Here is a 24,618-nt window from a genome sequence, read left to right on the forward strand (position 1 = left end):
GGATTTATGAAGAATTTTTATTCCTTAGCTATTTTTGAATTATTAGTGGACATTCTACTTCTTCTTCTTGAGTACATATCTGTGAGGCACTGACAATGCATGGATGAGTCAGTGGCCAAATATTCATTGGCTTCTAGGTAAAAATATTGGGCAATTAATGAAGGAAACATGCCTTTCCCTGCCTGTCATAATCTATTTTATCTTCTACTTTCTATAGCTAATCTAGTAGCAGAGGGAAGGCTGAATTTTCCAGCAGACTGATTTACCCAAGTGGGACCATGGAGGATATATGTACCTTTGATGTAGTGTGAAAGCTGAATCACTGTGAAACACAACTCACATTCTAGGGCAAAATAAGTCTCTATGTGCTATCCTGCTTAACTGTTGATTTTCAGACCTCTTGGAAAGAGTTTCAGATTAAATCCCTCCTGTTAGATAGTGTAGCTGCAGGAGGGTATAGGTGCAGCAGCACAGGTGTTGCTGGGCTTGTTTGATAAACAGGAGTGCCTGACCCCTCTCCTACTGCTGTCCTGGTGCTGGACCAGGCTTGGTGTGCCTGCCTCACAGGGAGCAGTGGTTGTACAAGTTTGAAAACAAACCAGTGGGAGATTCCAAGGCAGAACTACAATTTAATAGGAAAAATAAAGGCAATAGTACAGAAACACTGGCTTAAACTGACAGTCAAAATACAACCTGACACCCTGTCGGTCAGGGTGGTGGTAACAGTCTGGTTAAACCGTAGCTACAGTCCTGTTGGAGTGATGTATGTGGTTCTGTCAAAACAGTGATCCTGCAGAACAATCTGGTCTTTCAAGATCCAGTAGTGGGTATTGAGCTTTTGTTCTCTGGGAATCCAGTGGTAGTGCCCCTGTGGTGTTCCCAGACTCAGATTGTATCCAGGTAGGAATGCTTGGTTCCTCCCTCTGGGTGGGGCATCTCACAGTGGGATGATGTAATTTTATGAGTCATGCTGGGAGACCTTGATGTCCCATTAGCAGAGATAGCCCCCCAGAGGGAGTTACCAGGGATGAGTCATGGGAAAGATAAAAAACCACTGCCCCACCTATTTTAACAGCTTATGAAGATGATAGTAGAATGCATACTTTTGGTTGCATCTTACATTGTAGTCTAAGACAATGGGGTATGGAGGAGTCTTCCCTGTGGAGCCACATCAGGAAGTTGGCTGCAAAGACTGATGCAAATTAAAAGGTGTTAGAAGTGATAACATTTGTACTTGTAAATGATCTGTTCTTGTTCACAGGGGTTATGCATCTGCTGCAAAACTACTGGCTTTGGTAGGAACATTTTCAGCAGTTTCAGTGGCCACTGCTCTGCTCTGGGAACAGCCTTGACAATGCTGAGTCCTTCCAGCATTTCCAGCACTCTGTTTACCAGATAGGGTACATGTAAATCACAGAACCAAATTTTATTTAGATACAACCTTTACATATGTATATACAAAGTATTCTTTGTTCATTGAAGATGAGAGCTATGAGTGCATAAACTCAGTGCATCGTTTTGCTACTTGGATTAGTGTGTTTTGAAGAAATATCAGGTGTTTCAACAACCTCATTTACAGGATATGTGATGCTGCACAACTGATATGTGTGTCTGGGGAGTTCAGTGTTTAATCTCTGTAACCATTTCAAAGCTAGTATTTGAAGTATAAACAAGGAAGAATCCTCTTTTTTTAATAAAATGAAGTTTAGTTATTGAGTATTTATCAACTTGTTATAAGTGCTTATTACGCTGTAAAGCCCCTAATAAGTACTTTGTTGAAGCACCACTACTTGCAACAGAACTTCTGTCACTGATGAGCCTTCTGGTTTATGCCAGTTGTGTTCCTTGAGGGTTGAAATGAAATTTGTGTTAAACAAATGAACACATTTACCAGTTTTTCCCCCAAAGGTTCCTATTTCTGGTTTTAACTGGAGAAAACATACGTACCGAATCTGAAACACTGATACATGTTTCTCCTGTGAGATAAACAGCAAAATCAATAAAACATACAGAGGAATCTAAGATGGAAGTTCCCTGTTGTATCAAAGGCAGGATTTCACTTAGCTTTACTGTGGTAGAATAATGTACAGAATCTGTAGCACGGAAAGTCGGCCAGAGCAGACTACTTGAGTACATATTAAAGATATCATGCTGTTATCAGTGAAGTCACCTTTGATTATAATCCAGTAAATTAAAAGAACTTCTCAAAGCTGAAAAAAATCTCTAGTTAATCAAATACTGAGTTAAACCTGATTTGAGAACTCCATCCTATTCAATTTATAATGTGAGCACATACTACTGGGTAGTGGGAAAATGGACCTGTCCTAAGTATCAGCTTAAGATAGTATTGTACAGTGCTCCCAGAATGTACCCTCACATACAGTAAGAAGGAAAACTCATTTGGGACTTTTCTTTACAAATGATGAAACTGAACTACTCTTTGTTTTTCCTTCTGTGTTAAATTACACCATTACTGTTCAGTTCAGCTATTCCAAATTAAAAGATGACCTTGGAGAAGAAATTAAGGGCATTTTTATGTGCTATAAGGTTTGTTTAGATGCATCTGTATTTCAGCCTGCTTTTGTCCTTCTAGTCACAGAATCACCTCAGCTGGAAGTGACTCACAAGGATTATCAAGTCCAGCTCCTGGCTCCTTACAGGACATCCCCAAAAATTACACCATGTGTCCAAGAGTGGTGTCCAAATGCTTCTTGAACTCTGTCAGGTTGGTGCTGTGATCACTGCCCTGGGGACCCTGTTCCAGTGCCCAGCCACTCTCTGGGTGAAGAACCTTTTTCTAATACCCAAACTAAATCTCCCTGGCACAGTTTCATGCCAATCCTTTAGGTTCTCTCACTGGTCACCAGAGAGACTGGCCAGCACAGCACCAGTCATGCTGTTAGTTGCTGATTTCACATGGGGGAACTTAGCTCAGACTCTGAGAGGGGAAATCAACACCTTTTCCACAAACAACTCGGATGCCTAATGATGTGTGACAGACACGTTGCTGTGGTGTGGACAGGAGTGTGGCACACACACAGCTGCACATCTGCAGCCCCTGTCTGCTGCTCACTGGCAGCCCTTGCCCGGGACACTGGCAGCCAGGGAAGAAAGGGTTTAGGAAGAACTGGCTTTACTAAAACCTAAGTCTTCCAAGCATCTCTTGTTACTTTAAGGTACTTTCCTCTGGAGAGCCACTGCTGAGCGCTGATCCCTCACACAGAACTCCAAAGCCACAGCCAAGGTCTTGGTGCCAGACACTGACTCAGACTGTGGAGTCCAGTCTTCCTCAGGCTCAAAATTCCCCAGTTTGTCCCATAAAATTCAGTTTGTGCATGGCAGGAGAGAGCGGTCACGGATGTCTGTCAGCTGCCCTGTGCTCAGGAGTGCAGCATTGCCTGTGTGCCTTGTTCACTCTGCATAGCTGTGGCAGGTTCATGGCAGTAACCTGGCTGGGACAACGACTTTGATTTTGGTGCAAATATAGCAATGCAACCCCATATTTTCTAGGGATTTAGTACAGTGTTGCCTTCCTGATCCCACAGTGGTGGAATAGTCAGACTGCTCAGTGTTAACATTTTCCTTTCTCCATTGCTTTCTTTGCCATAGGCAGTTTGTGTTACAGCAGTGTGATTTACTGCATACAAGTCCTACAGAGGTAAATCCAGTACTTCCTACCTGCCCTTCCCAAGCCTCTGCCTCACACCCCAGATCTCAGGAAAGCTTTTGGGTCTAATTTGGCCTATGCTACTCACCCCAGTAGCCTGCTTTCAAAACTGCAATGAACAAGTAAGTTGGAAAATATTCTCTTGCCACTCTCCCAAGCCTCAGGTGAGACTATGGAATTGGAATTGTAAAACTGAGGAAGGGAAACATTTTTCATTGTTGCTATGGAGACTGGAGTTTATGCAGCAATGACTTGTTCTGTTTTCTCTCTCCTTTATCTTAGGAAAAAAAAAAAAAAAAAAAAAAAAAAAAAAAAAAAAAAAAAAGAGAGAGAGAGAGAGAAAAGGAATATGAAAATATCACAGACAAACCTCTGGGACATGAGATTACAATTTGAATGACCTCTCAGCAGTATTGCAAAGAAAAACAAAGATGACAGGAATAAGAAGAAAAAGGTCTTTGGGTGTCAAGACAGCCAGGACCACAGTGAACATAAAAGCAACCACTGTTTGCAGATTCTTTGGAGGATCCAGTGTTCCCTATCCAGAGCCACTGCTCCAGCCCTGCAGGTCATGCAGCCTGGTCATGGTGAGATGATAAGAGGACAACATAACACTTTTAACAGTAAGACCTACCCACATTTTATCTGTAATATGCATCTTTCTACAACAGGGATCTGGGACTTTACCTCCTCCTAAATGGCTATGGATGTGTTCTTCCCTTACTAATCCATCACCTGAAGGAATATCTGCTGTAGGAACTGTATGGCAGCATAGCAAGAAACAAACATATACCTGTTCCTTATGAGCACATGATCAGAAAGGGTATGATGACAGTACATGAAGTCTGTACCAGGCTCTATTGCAGATCAAAGCATGAAGTGTGTCTGATCACATTGCTGCAGTAAATAAATTATTTCCAGTATTTTAAAACAGCTCTGAAGTTTCAAAAAATGACACATCCTAAGCATAATAGATTGCCCTTAAAAAACCCCCAACATATCCGAACAAAAAAGTAGGACTCTGCCAGACTAAAGGTATTTTGATGTTGTAGGATTTAAGCCCTGGAGTGGAGACAAAACTCATCCCCGACATTGTGATCAAACAGGTTTCAGAGCATTGTGGAGAAATACCCTTTTTGGTTTATGAGCATTGAACTCCTGTGCTGAAGGAGCAAAGAAGGTGTCCATATGGCCCCATCCCTGGCCACTCAGATCCATCAGCAGCCTCTTCTGGTTGTCATGACTGGGGACATAACTGAATCCTTGTGCTTTTCCACAGTGATGCATGTGTCAGTCCTGAAACAGCAGCCCAACAAGTGGGAATGCTGTAGGACAAGTAAATTAGGTGGAATTAGCTTCTCCATTTTCTCTTCTTTTTCACTGTTCAGCTCTGCAAAGCTGCATCTGGCTCCCAGAGCAAGAAATGTTTGTCCTAGCTGTTCCTAAACATCTCTAATTAAGAGCAGCCAGGCAGAGGGTGTACAGATGTCTGTGCTGACTGACAGTCATTGAAAGACTGGATAATGGCTTTCAGTGTTAAGAAAACTCCCAGAAATGAGATGACAGGGGACATGTTGCAGGAATTTACTAGTTTGATCCCTTATGTTGAACTGTTGTAGGAATTTTATGGGATATCAAACCAAAAGCTCACCAAAATCTAGATAAGTCTAAAAGAGCAAGGAATATTGACCTGAATGACAAGGGGATAATGCCTTGAGAGGCTACCTAGAACAGAGGCTAGGTAGTGTTAAAGTAGGTATTTATTAAAAAGGTCTTTAAAGAATACACCTTGGGCATGACAAGAGCCCAAGTGAGGCTACACCCAGGATGGATGATGGATCACACGTTTTCACACTTTTATAAGTTTTGGTCCATTTGCATATTGGGGTTGTCCAATTACAGCTTCAGGTTATGAAGTCCCATCCTCCTGGATTGCTCTCCTCAATTTGCTGTTGTTTATACTTTTTGGGCCTGAAGCTGCAACAATGTCCTTGGTTCTCAGGCTGGAAAAGGATTGTTTTTTCTAAACTGTGAAGAGAACTTGCTAACATATTATATGAAGTTCAGAGTTATATACTAATGGAGTACAGAATCTGGATAATATGAAAACTAAAACTTAAGGCATCAGGGGTACTTGGAGCTAGAGGCAACCCTGTAAAAGCTATTCCAATGATACTGACATCCTACAACGTGTATAGTTATTTTGAAACAAATTTTCAGCAAGTTTACAGGCCAAAGTATGATTCTTATTACCATAAGAACTACTTTATGAGTTAAAATTTGGAGCTATTTCTTTTCAAGTTCAGGAATAAATGCAAAAACTGATAGCAAGGGTTCTTAACAGCTGTATAAAAAGTTCCTATAAGTAACTAAGACTTGAGAAATTTGAAAATGCCTGGGCTATACTCCACAAAACAATGAAAAAGGCTTAGAAATTAATAATGTTATTAATTACTCTTGAACAAAATATATATAATGAGATACTTGTGAAGCTCTTCATATTACATAAACCTTATGTATGATTTATAATTACTTCTGGGTCTCATCTTTATCACAAACCCCCTTCTATTACAAATAACTGATCACTGTGTAATTAGTGATAGGATAGTCATTTATAAGAGCAAAAGTTTGTTCCCTGCACAAAGGTAGCTGGGGAAAAGCAATAAACATGAAATATCAATGTGGGATTAAATTGCTGTTTTCCAATAGCAGCAGTCCTTAACAACTTGTTGCTGTAGCATGGATGTTTCAGAAATGTGAGGCATGATATACAGCAATGATTAAGTCAAACCACTCTCTGTCTTTCATTTGGCTACCCTCTAATCAGGTAAACACTGGGTGCCACATCCTCTGGGATGCAAAGGAGTATTTGTGCTAGTGGGAGCCAGGGAATGTCCTCCTACGGAAAGGGGGACCCATTCCCCATGGTCCCTGCCTCCTCCCCAGGCACTGTGACCAGCTTCAGGGGACTCAGGGCTGCCACCTCCATCCTCTGCATGGTGAGGATGGGCTCTTCTGACACAGCTCAGCAAGCCCCTGAGGGAAATCCTGACATTATGTTGCCCATTGCTCTCAGCAGGCTGAGTTTTGGACTGCAAAGTCCACACTTCTTCCCTTGTGGGGAAACATAATGGAAGAAACCAAAAATTGCATCAAATGAAATCTGGTCCCAGCTGTGTTTGTTCTTACTGTGTTTTTTCCAGTCCTGAGGAGGCATTTCTTGACCAGAACTTTTCAGCTGAGAAATGGAAAGCCTGGCTTGGAAAAAAGATTTATTATCTCTTCCCTTTTGCAGGTAAAAAAATCTGCTCGAGGTTTGCAAACTTGGCTAAGATTATTTGCTGTAGTGTGGTTTTTGTTTTAAATTTGTGTTTGCCCACTATTCTCCTCCTTAATCTCCTCCCCTCCCGAGTTGCCAATCTCTCCAAGCCCTTCCCTAACTTCCTCCCTCCCAAGTTGTCACTCCTCCCTATCCCTACCCCTTTTTCCAGAGTGTTCCTTGTCTATCTTGTAGTATTCGATACCCCATTTGTTGCTTTGTATTATCCCCCTCCCCTGCTCTCTCTGATAGGTTTATAGAATGTTAGTCCTGCCCTAGATTCCTCCCCTGCCATGCCCTCATTGGTTGGTTGCCCTATACCACTCCCCCTGTAAAAACCTCTGCAGACGCCCTGGGCTTTGTCTTGGGGTCCCAGGTCGTGGACATAATAAATCCATCCAGTTTTACCCCAAGTCCCGTGTTGTCGTTCTCTGTTCCTGCGCCGAACCAAGCGATAACTGGGAATAGCAGAGCTCACGGGGGGAAGGTTGCGCCCCTGCTGTCTCTGCCCAGCACCATACAGCGCACTGCGACAGTTATTGAAATGGATGCTATTTTACTGAAACATCAGAAGCTTTGGGGAGCTCAGGACCCACTGCACTGGCCTCTGCAATAGAGGTCTCCTCTGTGCAAATGAGCTGGGGCTTCTGTTGTCATTCCAAAGACCTGTGTGGATTTTGTGAATTAATTTTAACATACCACAGACAGAATTAGGAGGGAATCTTTGTACTGTCTATTATGGACTGCAAGTGAGCCTTTCTAGAAATTACTCAGATGCTTTGGTGTGGACAGGCTGCTTAGATGTGTTTTTTAGCCTCAGGTCACTGCATAGCGCCTGGAAAATCAACATTTTAAAAAGCATGGCCTTAAAATTCCATGTCTTTAAATAAAAAATGAACTTTTAAATAAACATTTGTAATAAGCCCCAAAATAGGCTGCATGTTTTATTTTTTTTTTAGAAATTATTCTCACTTCCTATGCCAAGTACCAAGTATGCAGCAACAAACATCTGCTGCATAAAAAGCACATCTGCTCAGCAGGGGGAGAGGGGTCAGCCACAGAGGTCACTTTTGGAGGGCAGGGTGAGGGGTGGGGATAAGCAGATGTAAGAGGCTCTGGAGGGTGTGAAGAAGCTCTTGGTACAGCTGCTCTCTGAGCCTTGCGCTGCACATACCACTGCCCTGCCCTGTGCCGTCCCTGGTCAGCCTCATTCAGCATGGAGAAGAAGGCTTCTCAAGTCCCAGGAATGCAGCTGGTTGCTAGAGTCAGTCTCTGTCATAAATATGAAGAGTTTTTTCTACTCTTTCTGACATTCTGCCCAAATTGCATGCTGTGAAAATCCAGAGCTGTCATGGAGGCTTGACATGCTGGTGAACACCTTGTCCAAGCAAGATTTTTAGTGTATTTTCTACCCAACAGATGGGACAGGCTCCTCCTCCTAGGCTTTGAACCACAGGGTTTCCTAGGCCTTTGGTGTGCACTGTGCTTCCATGGTGCTTGGGAACAGGGTATGAAACAATTTATAGTACTTGGCATATTTCCATGAACTATTTATAGAGGCACTATATTCCAGTGAATTTTATTGCTGGCCCATGCAATTCAGATTATAAAAATGCCCTTTCTAATCCACAGAAAATAAATCCATCAGCACTGTAGGAATAAGATTTACAACTGGCAGTGTCACTGACTAGCTGGAATTCCAGAACAAGGACAAGCACCATTCCTCCAGTAAGCCCCAGATACAGGGGAGAAGGTGGCAAGGTTCACCTGGGTCCATGGAGCCAGGCTCCTGCTGCTTGTGTTAGAGAAGGAGATTTGTCAGCATCTTGGCCTGAGAACCAGCCTGAGTTTCCAGTCAGAGCAGCACAGGTTGTGATTGAGGAACAGCACTGCTCATTGATCATTGCTCACCCTCACAGCTGCAGATGAATTCACAGTCTCAGGTCCTCTGCTGGGAGATAGAAATTGCAATGATCCATTATGTCTGTCTAGAGGCAAGAACAGTTTCTCATTTGGTTAAGGGGAACCTTCCCATTCCCTGAACACATGCATAAATGTTGGTGCAGAATAAAACCCACCATGAATGAGTTTTCATCAAAAGCAGAAGTGAGTTATGAAATTGTGTTCAATATAGTGGTGATTTTCTTTTTCCACTGCAGGACAGACTCCAAGGGATCCAAGACAGAAAAGCTTGAAATTAAAGTCTTCCTTTTCCATGGAGATTTTATTCTAGTTCTTCCTTTGTCCTCCCTTATTTTCCTTCTTGAAAGTAACTTGTCCCACCAGAGTCTCTGGCCCTGGCAGCCCCATCCCACGAGAAAAGGAGGTGGTGGCAGGTCAGTCTCCTTCCTGCTGCTCAGCCCTGCCATGCCCTGCTCCCAGGACACAGTTCTGGGGCACAGCTGACTTTGGAGGACGTACTGGAGTAAGAGAGACAGGAGCCAAGAGTGGCAAGCATTGGTTAAATTTGTTTTATATTTTCTGCTTTTTTTCCCTGAGATTTTCTATTTCAGGGTAAAAGTGGAGTAATGGATTAGATAAAGAAGTACTGAATGAAGAGGGCTTGGATCAGTGGCAATGAAGGAAAAAAGGACTGGAAAAATGAAACACATACTTTGTCACAGGACTTCCACACCCACTTTGAGGACAGGAGGCTGCTAGATCCACCAGAGACCATGATACTCCAGGCCATTGGGTTATCAGGGAGCAAAGCTGTCTTTTTGCAGGAAAGCCACCTTCTGTGTTGCTATTGTTCTGCTTCGGAGTGTAAGTTCAGCCTTGGTGAAACCAAACACTCAGTAGCTGAACTGGTTTTCTGCATCTCAAACTTGCAGACTGGGAAACATCACCATTTCTGCCTCTCCATGCTCATCTGAGTTTTCTCAGCTGTTAGCAGGATGAACTCCTAAGTGATATTTCTGGTAAGAAGGATATTTAGAAACAAACTTGCAATAATTTCAGGAGCATCCTTATTTTGATGTAGCCTTATATGAATTTGTCTTCAAATCCTTTGGATGGCTAATTCCTCGTTGCACATGATGATCCATCATTAAAATAGTAATCACTTTACTGGCTGCATAGCATTTAATCTTTCGGCAAATAAAGAAGTGATTGAAACTTGCACTTATCACACCAGAACAAGTTTGTTCAGAAGAAGAAAATAATGATGTTATTTTTGTACAAATTGGTATAATGAGCTGTCTCTGTGCTATTATCTCTGAGCATTAACTGGGTCTATTATGCAGGATAATACTCTGAATAATTATTACTTATCTGCGTGTACATACACTGAATAATAAAATAATTAGACCTTTTAAAACAGAGTATAGGAAAGATTCCATTTGCCGTAGTTCTGACTTTCTGATTATAAGGTTGGAATAAAAAATGTGATATTTCAGCAGTATGTCAAGCTACTAAATGCTGGATTTGTAGAAATCGGTGCAGGCTTTTGCGCAAGTCAGTCTAGACTGAGCAGAGATTTACATAAGGATGTGAAGGATCTGGGCTGCTGAAATTCAGAGATGGCTGAAGCCTGCTGAGCATAGCAAGCTCTTTGTAAGAGCAGTGTTCCTGCTGCGTGCAACTGTGCTTTGGTGCAGGCTTGCAGTGCCTGCACATCTGGAGCACAGGAGGAGCTGGGCTCCTGCAGCTGTGGAGGCTCGTCTCTTCTCTGGGTGGAGGCTGCTCCTTTCCCAGCCAGCTGGCCAAATTCTTCATAAGGTGGAGTGAGCACAATCTGCCTGGCAGCTCAGGCTGGTGTCTTGTGCAGGGCTGACCCAGTCATTGCATCTCAGAAAAGTTGTCTGGGCTCTTGGGCAGTATGAGCACACTGGATTCTCCTGAATTAATGCACTTCTATGGAAGGTTACCTAGGGAGCCATCACATGCTGAGACTGCCAGAGTCTTCTATCTGTCTGATGGGGCAGCTTCTGCTTCACATGTGTGCTGGGAAGACAAAAGTAATTATAATGTTAAAAATGGTGGTGTCTTACTGTACAAAAAGGTAAAATGTTCCAGCCCTGGTATTTTTTTTTTTTTTTTGGCATATCTGAAAGACACCCATCCTTCAGAAACGGAATCATAGAATCATAGAATAGTTTAGGTTGGAAAAGACCTTAAAGACCCACAGGGATGGTGACTCCACCCCTTCTCTGGTCAGGCTGTTCTGGTGCTTAACACTTTCCATGAAGAAATTTTTCATAATATCTCATCTAAACCTCCCTTGACGGAACCTGAGGTCATTTCCTCTCATCCTGTTGCTTGTTACTTGAGAGAAAAGATTGACCTCCACCTCGCTACAACCTCCTTTCAAGTAGTTGTAGAGAGTGACAAGGTGTCGCCAAGGACATCCCTGCTCTCCCCAGGAGAGGGGTGGGGAGCCTGGATGCAACCCCCGATGGCTGCCAGGAGGAGCAGGATCTTTAGGGTGGTGTAAGGCAGACCTCTCCTGCCTCAAAAGGCTCTCCAGAGCCAGGAGACAAACGAACATACACTTAGGGATTAGCTTTTTATGCAATTGCAAAAGCAGACAGATCCCAGGGATCATCAAAACCTTCTTATCGTACTGGTCCAAATGAAATGGAACCAATGGGAGATGGCTGCTGCAGAGAGCAGTGTTAAAATGTTGTGGTGGGGAGATGAGTGCTGCTTTGCGCCTCACATTTTTGGATGTTGCTCATTATTTTCAAAAGTTGCATTTCTGTATATCATACACCCAATTCTCTTGCCTTCAGTCACAGTTCATGAACAGGCTGGCCTTGCCAGGATGGCTGTGTGCTCATTCTTGTGCCTGGGATTGAATTTGCTTCATTTGCCATCTTAAGAGCTTGACCTTCTGACTTGCATATATGTTACACAGTGGTGTTGAGGAATGGCAGTGGGTGTTAACCATTTCTTGATGGATAACTATTTAAGGGGAATTTGCTTGGCTGCTTGTTTTTTCAGGACACCTCAGGAATAACTGAACTGTGTCAGATAATGAAGAGAAACAAATTCATCTCCTACTCTCTTGCAAATCCCATACACTGGGTTAATCACAAAAATGATTAGGAATTCGAAACAGACTGGTGGAACATTTTAATTCTGTTTGTTGAGAACTGTAAACATAATTGATTTACATTTCTCTGCAATAAGTTAATTTGAGAGAGTGCTCCCATTGTGAATAATATCAGATTCAAGGCTATATGGCTTACAAATCTCAGTGGCTCCACTGGAGAAAATACAGATCACTCCTTGCTGCAAAGGATGAAAAGAATAAAGACTAATGACTGGTAAATGTTGGCTTCCTGTAAACAGAAAATTACCAAATCTGATAAATGCAATCCATTAGCACTATTACACAAGAAGCAACATGCTCTCCATTATCCCTGATAAGTTAATGGATCAGTGCTGAAATTTAAAAAAAGAAATTAAAGAGAATCTTTGGATGCAAAGTCTCCATCATCCACAGTAGTTTTGGATTTAAAAAAAAATTGTTTCCTGGAAATACTACAATTAACTGAAGGTATGATGTATGAAATATTTTTCCATCACAAAATGTAGATTGGCTGAAGATGAAGATCCCTACAGAAGGACATCCCTTGAGATGGAATCTTTTGCTGTAATTGTGGTAAGTCAGAGAGAGGGAGGGAGTGGGCTGAACATGGAAATGCAGCAGACCCAGATTCAAACACTCCTGCTGATGCTGCAAATGTTAATCTTAACTGGCTTGTCTAAAGACTATCTAATGTGGGGGTTTTTTTGTTGGTGGTATTGGTTTTTTTGTTTTTTTTGTTTTGTTTTGTTTTTTTTTTTTGTTTTTTTGTTTTTTTGTTTTTTTTTTTTGTTTTTTTTTTTTTGTTTGTTTTTTTTAACTTTTCTGTTTCCAGAAAAGATCTTGTCATTTCTGCATGGAATCAGATCTTATGTGATTTTTTTTTGTCTAAATGAAAGAGAATTCTTATATCCTGGATAGCCCTGTAGTCCTCCCAAGTAGGCAGGAGAAACACAGAAAATGTGAAAAATTCCTATTTTTAGGAAAAATTCCTTTTTTTACTATTGTTACCTCCTGTTTCTACAGCAAAGTGAAACAATTCAGAAACTAGAAGGTTCAGTATTCAGTTTAAACAAAAAGTCACTAAAAAATCCATAACTACTAAAAAAACAAAAAAAAACCCACAAAAAACCCCCAAGCCCTGCAACAAATGGGTACAAAACCCCCTTACCAGCATGATGAAGGCAACTGGGTGAAAAGAGCAAGAGAGAAGGCCTTATTCAGAGTGAAATGAGTTAAATAATGCCTTAAAGCATTTCAGTAAATATTAGTAACTGCCAATATGGAAAAGTTTCTATCTAATACAGCCTAATCACAGTGACAGGCAAAATAATTCCCCTTCTTAATGTGATTAATGCAGGTCAAGGTTTGCTATGTATTTTTTAAGCATGGCTTGCATTAATCTCACAGATGTTGCAAATGCCTCTCCCCTTGCCAACACTCATTTTCAAGCTCCTTGTTGTTGGCACAGCTTCCCCAGAAGCTGGGCTGGAGCACTGAGAGTGGACAGGTGTCTTACCTCCTTCTCCTCTGCCAAAGCTCCAGTGACAAGGATGATAAGTTCTCCAAATATCAGTCTTTCCAGACATGGAAAACACTATTTACTTCTTAGCTCGGGGATCCTGGCCAAGACACCCAGAAAAACCCAAATGTGGGCTGTCATGAGAAGTGAATGAATATTAGAAGTCTGCTGGGAAATGCAGTTGAAATTCATGAAGTGCTGACATTTTGTTAAGTCACAATAGAAGCAGAAGAGGACCTTGTGCTGTGAAATTGTACCCAAAGTCAGTAGTGTCTGACTGTTAATTGCAGAGTTAGATGGGGTGCAGGTGTTAGTGGCAAGGACTTGACCAATATTCTTGTCCTGAGACAGAAACAGACCCCATCCTTTCCTATTTCTTACCAGTTTCCTCTGATTTGTTTTGAAACCTGAGTTTCTCAGAGAGATAAGAATGATTGTCTCAAACTACTATAGATTTAGAGGATCCAGTCTGGCTCAAATTAGCTAGAAGAGGTTCTCCATAGGTGCAGGCATGAGTGGGTTATATTTCATCCTGATTTTCTTGATGTGAATTTAATGGCACATGATCTTTATGAAACATTCCCCAGTCTTTAAAAGCATGGTGTTTTCCCTATTTCAATCTCATTTTGCAAATCTGCTTTACTTGTGAAATATATGACAATGGCACATATGGTCTGAAGAGGTCCCCGGTAACCTCTGTTTAAGATGAGGGACACAGATTTGACCTAATTTCCATTGTGAAACCTTGTTATGCTCTTGAAAAACATGATCCTGATTTTACAATGATTGGCTCACTTAGAAACAGGTTTACAGCCCTTTGCTTTCTTTTACAGCCCCAAGCTCCCCTTGTTTTTTCATATATGAGCAAGTTTTTGTTGCACCTGATGGCTCTTGGAGCACACTGCACAGGGACCTGCTGGCTCAGCTCTTCTTAAGCTGTGCCAACCAGAAGCTGCTGGTTTGCATCCTTGTCTGCACTGACGTGCTTCAGAAGTGTCCTGGTTCATGGATGAGCTCGCTAAGCCTCACGTTGCATTCCCTGGGAATAGACAGATTCATCTTGCTACAGAGATGGGTCCAGCACAACTCATTTATCGGTGCTTTCTGGTAGGACAATATTTCATTGACAGAAAAGAAGAACATTTTTTAAATGGTCCTTCACAGGATGAGCTGTTGCCCCAGGCTATTCATCATAGTGATTCATTGCAATTTCATTTCTTTTGGGAAGTGTTCTCACTTCTGCTCTAGGCCACTGTGCACCTGTATCTGTCAGCTTGCATGCACTGACTTGCTCCATGGGGAACCTGGTGTCGGTAGGATACTGAGATGTATAAAAATGTGGAATTATTGATTAATTTCCTCCCCAAATTTCACATGAATTGCTCAGACAGATGACTGTACATGTTGTGTTTTGTTAATCAGTTTCTTATAAATATTCCAGTTTTTCATGGCTGAAACCACTGTGTTGTCTCATGCTTGGTTCAAGAGCAGCTCTGAAGGATGCTGGCTGTCATAACACTAAGAATTTCAACCTATGCCTCAGAAATTCTGGAAATCTGTTGGTTAAGTAGGTGTCATATTTGTGGTTACTATAGTTCTTCAATATCCATCAGCATATGTTCTCTCTAAACCAGCTGTAAATGCACAAAGAATTTGGAAAAAAAAGCTGAAATATCTGTCCTGTCATCCTCTCCTCTATTCTTTCTTCATTAAATTAACCTGTGCAAACTCAGCCTTGAAGATTAGCTTGCACAGAGAAGTGCTGAGGGACAGCTATGTCCCAGGACTGAAGGTGTGCCCGAGAAGCTGCTGGGAGCGCCAGTGCAAGCACCCAGAGCTTGGAGGGAGACTTGGACAGACAGAAGAAGCCCCATCTCCAAGCTCACCGCGTCACTACTTCTGTGGCTCAGCCAGCTCATGGTGGGGGTCCCACAAAACACAGATTTCCATGGATTAATATGCCTTGGATATATGTGGGAGTGCCCAAGCACTTCCCCTGCAAGGGGAGAATTTCATGCTGCCTTTATTGTCACAGCTGTGACCGTAGAGGTCCTGAGAGAGGTGTGCAACTCAGGTTCCAGGCACAGGTCTCTCTCCTGGTGGTGTGGTGGAAAGTAGGATTAGAGTGACTCACTCATGGTGTCATCAGACTCCTTGTGACACTGCTGGTGTCCTTCTTTTCTTCTCCTCGACCTGACACACCAAGGCTGCAGGCTTGCCACACTGCATTTTGTAGCTGGGATATAGCTGGGTGAAAGGGGGAAGTCTACTGAGCATTCAGGTTGATGCAGAGGCAATGAGGTGAGAGATACTGTGGTGTACCTGCGTCTGGAGAAAAGGGGTATTGTTACTCTAAAATCAGTACCATGAAATAAAGCTGAGAGATAAATGTACACAGTGGAACTTCCTCATAGCAAAGTCTCATACTGAGGGACCTCGTCTGTCAGCAAGGAATTCCTTCTTTATATCTAGTGTAAACCATCCCTCCTTCAGTTTGAAGCCATTCCCTCTTGTCACATCACTATATGCCCTTGTAAGAAGTCCCTCTCCAGCTTTCTTATAAGCCCTCTTTAAGGACTGAAAGGCTCCTCAAAGCCTTCTCTTCTCCAGGCTGAAGAGCTCCAGCTCTCTGAGTTTCCTTCACAGGAGAGGTGCTCCAGTCCTGTGATGACCTTAGTGGCCCCCCCTAGACTCATTCCAACAGTTTCTCCTTTGGGCAGCCCCAGATCTGGAGCATTACTCCAGGTGGGGTCTCATAAGGGCAGAGTAGAGGGGCAGGTTTGTGAAAAGCACAAGTGCAGAAGCAGAACACAGGCTAAAGGCTGCTGGTTTGCAGAGGAGAATCGTGCAGGTAATGAACTCGGGGTGTTTGTAGCCTTATGGAAATAACTTCATACTTTCCTGGCATCAAAGATTATTATGTAGTGTTTAACAATGAGGGAAAAAGGATATCAAAAAGAGCTAAAGGAATCATTAACAGATTCACACACTGTTTTAAAAGGTAACACAAAACTCTTTAAAGTGTTCATTACACAGTCAGGTTTGACATTTCTGATGTGGTGTTTGATGAGCATGACTGGGCTGGAATGAACGAGTCAGGTCTGCTTTGGACTATGGTGGAACCAGGGTTTAGCTCAGTTTTCTGCATCTCTTTTAATTTGTTCCTGAATTTTGTACTTTAAATGTTTTCTGTTCTGTTATAGAACAGTTTATAAGCATTCTGCTGAAGAATCTGACGTTTATTGCAAAAGTTCTGGGTTTCTCTTTCACAAAAAAAGCATAAAGCTAACTAAACTTGCACAAAATGCCTTCAAAGATAGTAATTCCCCTGTTAATGAAGCTCCCAAGCACTTGAAGCTGCAGAAAATAGTGAAGTTGCTGATGGCAGTAGAGATAGTCATGGCTTTTCTGCCATTGCTCATGGCTTGAAATTACTGCAGTTATTGTAATATGGATTTATGGAGTTGTATAAGGCTTGCCTGGTGGGAACAACTCACTGAGCTACAGGGCAAGTTTGGGTCCCCTCTTATAATTCAGATATACAAGGATTTTGGAAGGAATGATGTTATTGTGGTAAAATGCTTCCTTTTTTTAAGAAATAAAAACATAGACACATTCAGATAATTTATTTCTGCTCCCTCTTTTTCTGACTGGAATTACTTCAGTGCAAACTTTGGTCTCCAGGATATAACACCTCCATGTAAGCATGCTGTAGCAGGAGGTGTAAAAATCCCAGCCTAGAGAAACAAGGCAGAAGGAGCCTTGAAGTGATTTTGTTTTCTGCACTCATCTCCTGTGGCTGGGAAAGTGGGGTCAGAGAAAGGATACTGGATTTTGGCCATGACTTATTTATTTCAATCTTCACTCAGGGTGGTTCAACTTTTCCGTGGAGGAAAAGTGGATACTCTGATTTATATTTTTACATCATGGAAAGGAATATACAACAGAAATATGTGGACTGGTTATGCATTCACTTGGATATGCCAGTACTCTGATTTTATAATATCTTCCAAACTATCCTCAAAGTTATCTGTGTAATTTTTTTTTTTTTTTTTTTTTTTTTTTTTTTTAATAAGGATATTGCATGTTGAGATTTTTATTGTTACAGTGAGTTTTTACTGCCAGGAGATTTTATTTTGGTGATACATCCCATCCTTGTCATCAAGTGTACTATGGTAGCAGTTCTATCCAGACATCCTACACAGTGAGCCACAGCCAGTGGTGAAAGAAAACAGCATTTCAGTATATTTAGTGTTACTTTGAGATAGTGTCTTGGGGAGGATGTCATTAATGAGGTCCACAGTCTTTACAAATATAAATTTGTGTTCTGGATTTCATCCAGTTCAGAGGAGGCATTCACCATCAGTGAGTATCAGAGTTTCATCAGATTTAAAACTACAATCCTTCATATTTTCAAGCTTCCCAATCAAGGCACTTCGTTTACTGGACTTCTCACATACACACATTCAACTTTCTAGTACTTTGTATTTTAAGTAATTTAAATAATAAGATAAGATAAATTTCACTTTGACTTATAGAAAGAATATTTCTAGGCATGTTTGGATCTGTAATTTTGGCTATCAAACCCCAGAACAATGTTTTCTGCAGAAGAATATTTACATATCTATCCATGCTATATATTCTAGAGCTTTCACAGCTGCATAACTTCCAAGGGGAAAATGGAGACCTCAAATGACCAAATTTAGGATCACAGAGAACATTTATATTCTCCTATGAAATGTGTAGTAGAACTACAGTTCCTGTGTGTGCTTTGATAAGACTCAGTTTGTATTACAGTTACCTATTGTACCAATTTTCTGTCTTTAAATTTGACTGCTGTTCAGGTAGAGAGAGAGAATTTGCATTATTTTCAGCATAAAAGTTATAAAACCACCTGTAATTCTTAACATGAAATTGACTCTTGCAATCCTTTGAAAAATAGAGCTTGACCAAGCATATATTGTTTTTACATATTTTACAATGTGTCAAAAGGAAAATGTCCCTTGCCACTTAAAGTCTGTCATTTTTCCCCCTACAAGATGATCAAATAATTCATCACATCTATGATCACAATAAATGTACACTGTAAAGGGGAGAATCTATCTGGAAAAAAACAAGAGTTAATGTGAGCCAACAGCCAACCTCACACCTCTGCAGCTAAGGTAATTCTCTGGGGTACTTGAGGACTCTGCCTTTAGAGTTTGAAAATACCTGGTATATTATCAAAGAAGTATTTTTGGTACATTTCTTCTATGCCATGCTGGGAAAGTCAATTAGTCCTACTGGCTGATCAGTGCAGTGCCAGCTCATGTGTTTAATTCAGCCTGGGTTTAGAGAAGGTGTTGCTACAGCAGTTAAAAGATTAATCTGCCTTAAAGTTAAATGCAGTAGAAATATCACCCTGAGAGCACAGACAAGCCAAAGCAAGGTCTGGAAGAGATGCCAGCTGAGGCCAGGATTGCATCCTCAGAGAATTTCTTGGACCCAAAGGCTGAGAGGCCCCCACAGCTGCTGTGGTGCCCACATGGTGGGGCATGAGCCCCTTCCCCCATGGCTGCAGTGCCCACAGGGATGCCCAGAGATGGAGCTGTCCCAGTCCTGGACAGGCTGGTGGGATGAGCCCTGGGCTTCCAGAGAGGGCTGACACCCAAACTCTGTTCAGTCTTGTACGTCTCATTTTCTGCATTTTTTTTTTCTTGCCTTTAAAAAGAAATCATTGTAGAGCAGCTATGATTCATGAGTAGATATTTATAAATTCATGTGGATAAATATTTGGTTCTCTTCAGCTCTGTGGAAAACAATTAGATGATGAACAGATTGTGACTAAGTACAATTAATAGCTCCAGAGTGTGCCTTCACAGGGGAATAAATACAACAATTAGTGTCTTATTTTATCAGTTGTATAGGTTTGTTTCTAATTATAAAGGCATTCGCAGAGCAGGCTAATACAATACATCAGCTGAATAGAAAACATCAGCTCATCTCAAATCCCAGGACTGTGTAACTTGGGAAGAATAATACCTACTATGAAGCAGAAACTTTTTCTAGACTGGTGCAGAGGCCATCTTTGCTTTTTAGAAAATTGAGGATAGTTGATAGAGGAAACTTCAGGCTTCAAGCCTGAGCTCCAACCCAGACACTGATAACCATGAGCTCAAGTGACTGGGCTGTGCTGGGAGTCAGGGGATGCACAACAGAGCACTGCACCCTATGGATGAAGCTGCAGGGCTTTCCCACTGCAGCTGGCTGTGCCTTTTCCTGCTGTGCCACAGGATGGAGATCAGCTTCCTCTGGGCTGTCTGTCAGAACAGGTGCTGGGAGTCCGGGACAAGAGGTTAGGATGCAGGAAAGCAAAGCTGCTGCGTTAGCTGCTGCAGCCACTCAGTGTCCTCAGGTGCCCCCTTTGAGGTGCAGAGCACCAGACACCCAGGTAGAGAATGCCATACAGCTGCAATTGGCTCCCATTTGGCTGTGCACTATATCTCATTTTAAATTGCAATGTCACACTTCATATGGCATAACTTCTGTTGATTGAAGCTGCTCAGCTCTGGTGAGCCCGAGCAGATATTTTCTGGGGTGAAAGAAGGGATATCCTTGCCATGTACAGTCTCTAGTCAAATCCCAAGGGAAAAGTTGTCTCAATTCTCAGAAGGGCAAACCAGCTGTCGGGAATGGCCATATAGTTTTCATTACAATTTCTGCCCTTCTGCCAGTAAAAACCTTGTGACCTTTTAGATGAAATGGCCAGCTAAGATTCTGATAGCTGATACCAGACTGTTACAATGGAGGGCTCTGGAGGGCTCTGGATAACCTCAAAGGCAGGTTCCTACCTGCTACATCCATTGGTACGGAGAGGAACTTTGGTGGATAATTGGTCATATGTTGGTCACTAATCCCATATTAGATCTTGATGTCAGTAAATTTCCTTGTACTATTGGAAATAAGGGCTGTCTTGGTTCCTTTTTTATGGAGACAGAAAATGTGATAATTTCTGAGTTCTCCATGGCTCTCTGGCACTGTCAGCAGCACGCGTTGTTGCATTACTCAGTCTCAAATCAATCCCTACTTTAATTGCTCTTGCACTTTCCTGTGCATTGTTATAGCACTCAAGAATTACTTCAAAGTTGCTATTGTTTTTCTAAAACGTATCTTATTGTTAAAAAGATGTGAGGTGTTCTATGCAAATGCTGCCATTCATCTTTTACTTTTAGCTGGATTGTTTTGAGCAAGGTTAGCTAGAACTTTAAGAACTTTGCTACTGTTCACGTGTAGATAAACCTAAAATTTAAGGGGGCAGCAGGTGATTTCATCTGAAGAGCATAGCAACAAACAGACCACCAGCAACAAAGGCAGTGTCCCTGTCCTGCCAGCTCCAGCTGCCTTGGGATGGTGTTGTGAGGGAGGGATGTGCCATTGGCAAAGGAATACAAGTCATGTGCCCTGTCTGTACCCACTCAACATACTAACATCTGGAATACAGAAAGGGATCTAAAGCCCCTCCACTCTTGCTCTTGCCCTGAAACTAGCCTCTTGTGGAATATAGGGCCAAAACGAGGCAGAATTACATGGGCCTGATGCCCTCCATTTGCCTCTCTCTCACATGATGGTGATTAATGTCTTCTCAGAGACTGAAAGTTGAAGGAGCACAGACTCAGAAAAAATCTCAGGTGTGATATGAGGCAATAGCAGAAAACTTATAACAAAGAAAGAAAGTTCCAGAACTTCCACCAGAAGTAGAAAAAACATATATGTATACATTTATGTGTATTTATGTGTATTTTCTATATGCTGTAATGATTCATTGTGCAGCACCCAGTAATGACTTGAGCTATTTTTGTACATAACAAAAACCCACCTTGAATTTTATAAAAGTCTATTGTACCAAAAGTGATATTCAGACTGAAAGCTGTTGCTCAACCAGAAAGGACCTTCTGTAATTTAAATTAGTCTCAATATGCTTGAAAAAGCTTATAAAAAGACTCAGATTATTTTCTTAAAGGCACACAAAACTTCAACTGATTTAGTTTAAGAAATGCAAATTTTTTTCTAAGGTTAATTTTCATGGAGGCAATCTTCTGTAGCTCTCTTCCCTCTTCCAAATAACCTTTTACAAATCTTCAGACTGGCTATTTGCATCTGTATTTTCTGAAGTCAATATTCATGTCTTCCTTATGAAGACTTACAGAAGTTTTATAGCAGTGCATTGCTGGAACATAAATTGATAGAAGGCTTTAAACTTGAGATGAAATCTTAATAAATGCTAAAGTTTTTTTATTTGCTACAATAAAAGCATTTTCTCCTGCTTTCTTGAGGTTGTATGCATGCTACCAATGCTCTTGTGTTAAACTTTTTTGTCAGTATCACCTTGGAAGAGAACTGCATCAGCTCTCATTTACCAGAATTTTCTTTTAATCTCCTTAAATTGTCTTTCCTTTCATTGATTCTAGGGTGTTGATTAGATTTATAATGACTAAAACTAGAGTGCAGACTAAGATCAGACTTAATGTTTGCAGAAAACAGAAACCAATCCAGAAGAATGTCACAGGCTGGTGTTCTTATCTACTCTTGCTGGCCCTCAGAAAAAAACACAAGCAATCCTTCTCTTCACATTAAGCAAAGCAATTAATCAGTAGACTGCAAGCAGATTCTTTATTAAACTTCATCTACAAAAGGGAAGAAGCCTCCATAGTTTTCCTTCTGTCTGGCCTCCTCAAAGATCAATGTGGTAGTTGAAGGTGGTATTTTGACATTTCCATCAGCTCAGATAGTAGTAGAGCTAATTCACACTAGTAGAGACATAAAAACAAAAACAAAATGAAGATGATGAATTCTAGATTGTTTCCTGAGCCTTTGTTTGGAGCTATAACCCTACACCAAACACACTGAATGCTTTGCCCATATATGACAGCAATTCCTATCAGCACCTGATGAACAGGTCTTTCTTCTGCCAGAGGTGATTTTGTGCTGTTGACCCAATGTAGCTAGGCATGAAATTTTTAATTGCAGAAGTATTCTGCCTTCCCAGGGACTATAGGAGTAAGCACTATAAACCTGTTAGCTTTTGCTGAACTGCTCTCTTCTATTGTCAAACAGCCTTGGGCAGCCGAGATCCGTTCTACTCCCCCAGGAACCACTATTATGCCAACATAAATTAATTTGACTTCAGTGAAGTTCCTGCCCTTATGCAGTAGAGAGAGATCAGACTGGACCAATTGTCTTTAGCAATGTTTTTCTCTGTTGCTGGATAGATAGCATGTCTAAACTTTAATTTAATAAAATGAGTGTATCTAGCATAAACCAGATGGACTAAGGTTTGTTGACGAAATGGATAGGTTATTTTCAAGGACACTGATTCACGGTCTTCCAGAGAAAAATAGCACTTAAGAGATCTATTGTTGTTGAATAAACAGTAGAGAAACTGGGAAGGTCGATTTACCTAATGTTGGTTTTATATTTTAGAGGTATTTTGCTGGGTATGGGGATACGTTAGGCAAAAAGCAAACCTTTTGTTATTTTCTTTTAGAATCACAGAATCATGTAGGTTGGATGGGATGCCATCTTCTCCAAGACCCCGCTCCTAGCAAGATCAAGGCTGAGGGTGTTCAGTCTGTCCTTGGATACTTCCAAGGATGAAGATTCCACAACTTCTGGACACCTGTTCCTGCTCCTGACCACTGTTGTGGTAAAACCTTTTATCTTGGATGAAATTGGCCTTTTCCTTTCTTCAGTTTGAGCTTGTTTCCTTTTCTACTGTGCAGGTCTGAAAGCAGTATGAATTCATCTTCTGTAGGATTTTCCCTTAAACAGCTGAAGAGAACAGCAAAATCTCTATTTAGAATTCCCTTTTAAAGGAGACTCAAATCTCTCAGTGTTTATGTGCATGTCCCAGGACCCTGATGGTTTGTGTGGCCATTACTCTCAGGTATGTTGTGTGATTCTTGGTGTGTCCTGTGCAGGGCCAGGAAGTTGGATTCAATGAATTGGGCTCTTTCAACTCAGCATGTTCTGTGATTCTGTGACTTTCTCCAGCATGTCAATGTCTTTTACTATGGATCACCAAATTGCTTACTTGTTTCATAGAATTTTCGCTCTTAATTTTATTGCCCCTCACTCCAGCCCACATTTCCAAAAATTATGAATTCAAAAAATATGCTGCATTTCTAAAGCTCTTCCAGCCACTAGCTACAGACAGCCACTCCTCTGCTGCTACTGAGATGATACTTCCGGAACTTTAGGAGCTCTTAGTGTTTTGGGTTTGTGTACCAAGGTTCTTGTAGTGAGGGGGCTACAGGGCTGGCTTCTGTGAGAACTTCCCAGAAGCTTCCCCCATGTCCAACAGAGCCAATCCCTGGAAACTCCAGGATGGACTTGCTGCTGACCAAAGCCAAGTCCATCAGTGATGGTAGTAATGCCTGGTGATTACATTTCAGAAAGAAGAAAGTTATTGCCCAGATGTAACTGTGGTCAGAGAAGAGTGGAGTGATAACATGTGAGAGGAACAGCACCGTTTACACCAAGGTCAGTGGAGAAGGAGGCCAAGGAGGTGCTCCAGGTGCTGGAGCTGAGATTCCCCTGCACCCTGTGGTAAAGACCACAGTGAGGCAATTGCACCCCTGCAGCCCATAGAGACCCATGTTGGAGCAGGCTCTTTGCAGGGACCTGCAGACCTCTGAAGGCAGGAGCCTGTGGTAATTGCATATCCCCTGAACAGAGAGAGTGATAGCTTTCCCAGGATTTTCCTGGGAAGCTGTGAGAAGCTGTGAGAAAGCTCAGAGAAAAGAATGAGAAACAATTCTTATCTTCACTTGCTGCACCTATTGTTGTGCATATGTGGAATGTGTTATGGAGATTTGTTTACCAAAGGGTGATTTCTTAATTGGACACTGGTGATGGTGTTTGGATTTCAAGGACTGTCTGCAAGAGCAGTGAGTGTTTCTTAATAGAATAGTATAGATTAGTACAGTGCAATACAATAAAGCAATTGATCAGCCTTCTGCAGTCATGGAGTCAATGCTAATTATTATCTAGTGGGGACCGCTGCTACAGTAGAAGCCTGCAGACCCATGGACAGAGAAGCC

The sequence above is a fragment of the Vidua macroura genome, chromosome 1 (genome assembly GCF_024509145.1).
Source record: "Vidua macroura isolate BioBank_ID:100142 chromosome 1, ASM2450914v1, whole genome shotgun sequence".
In the NCBI taxonomy this organism is placed as follows: Eukaryota; Metazoa; Chordata; class Aves; order Passeriformes; family Viduidae; genus Vidua; species Vidua macroura.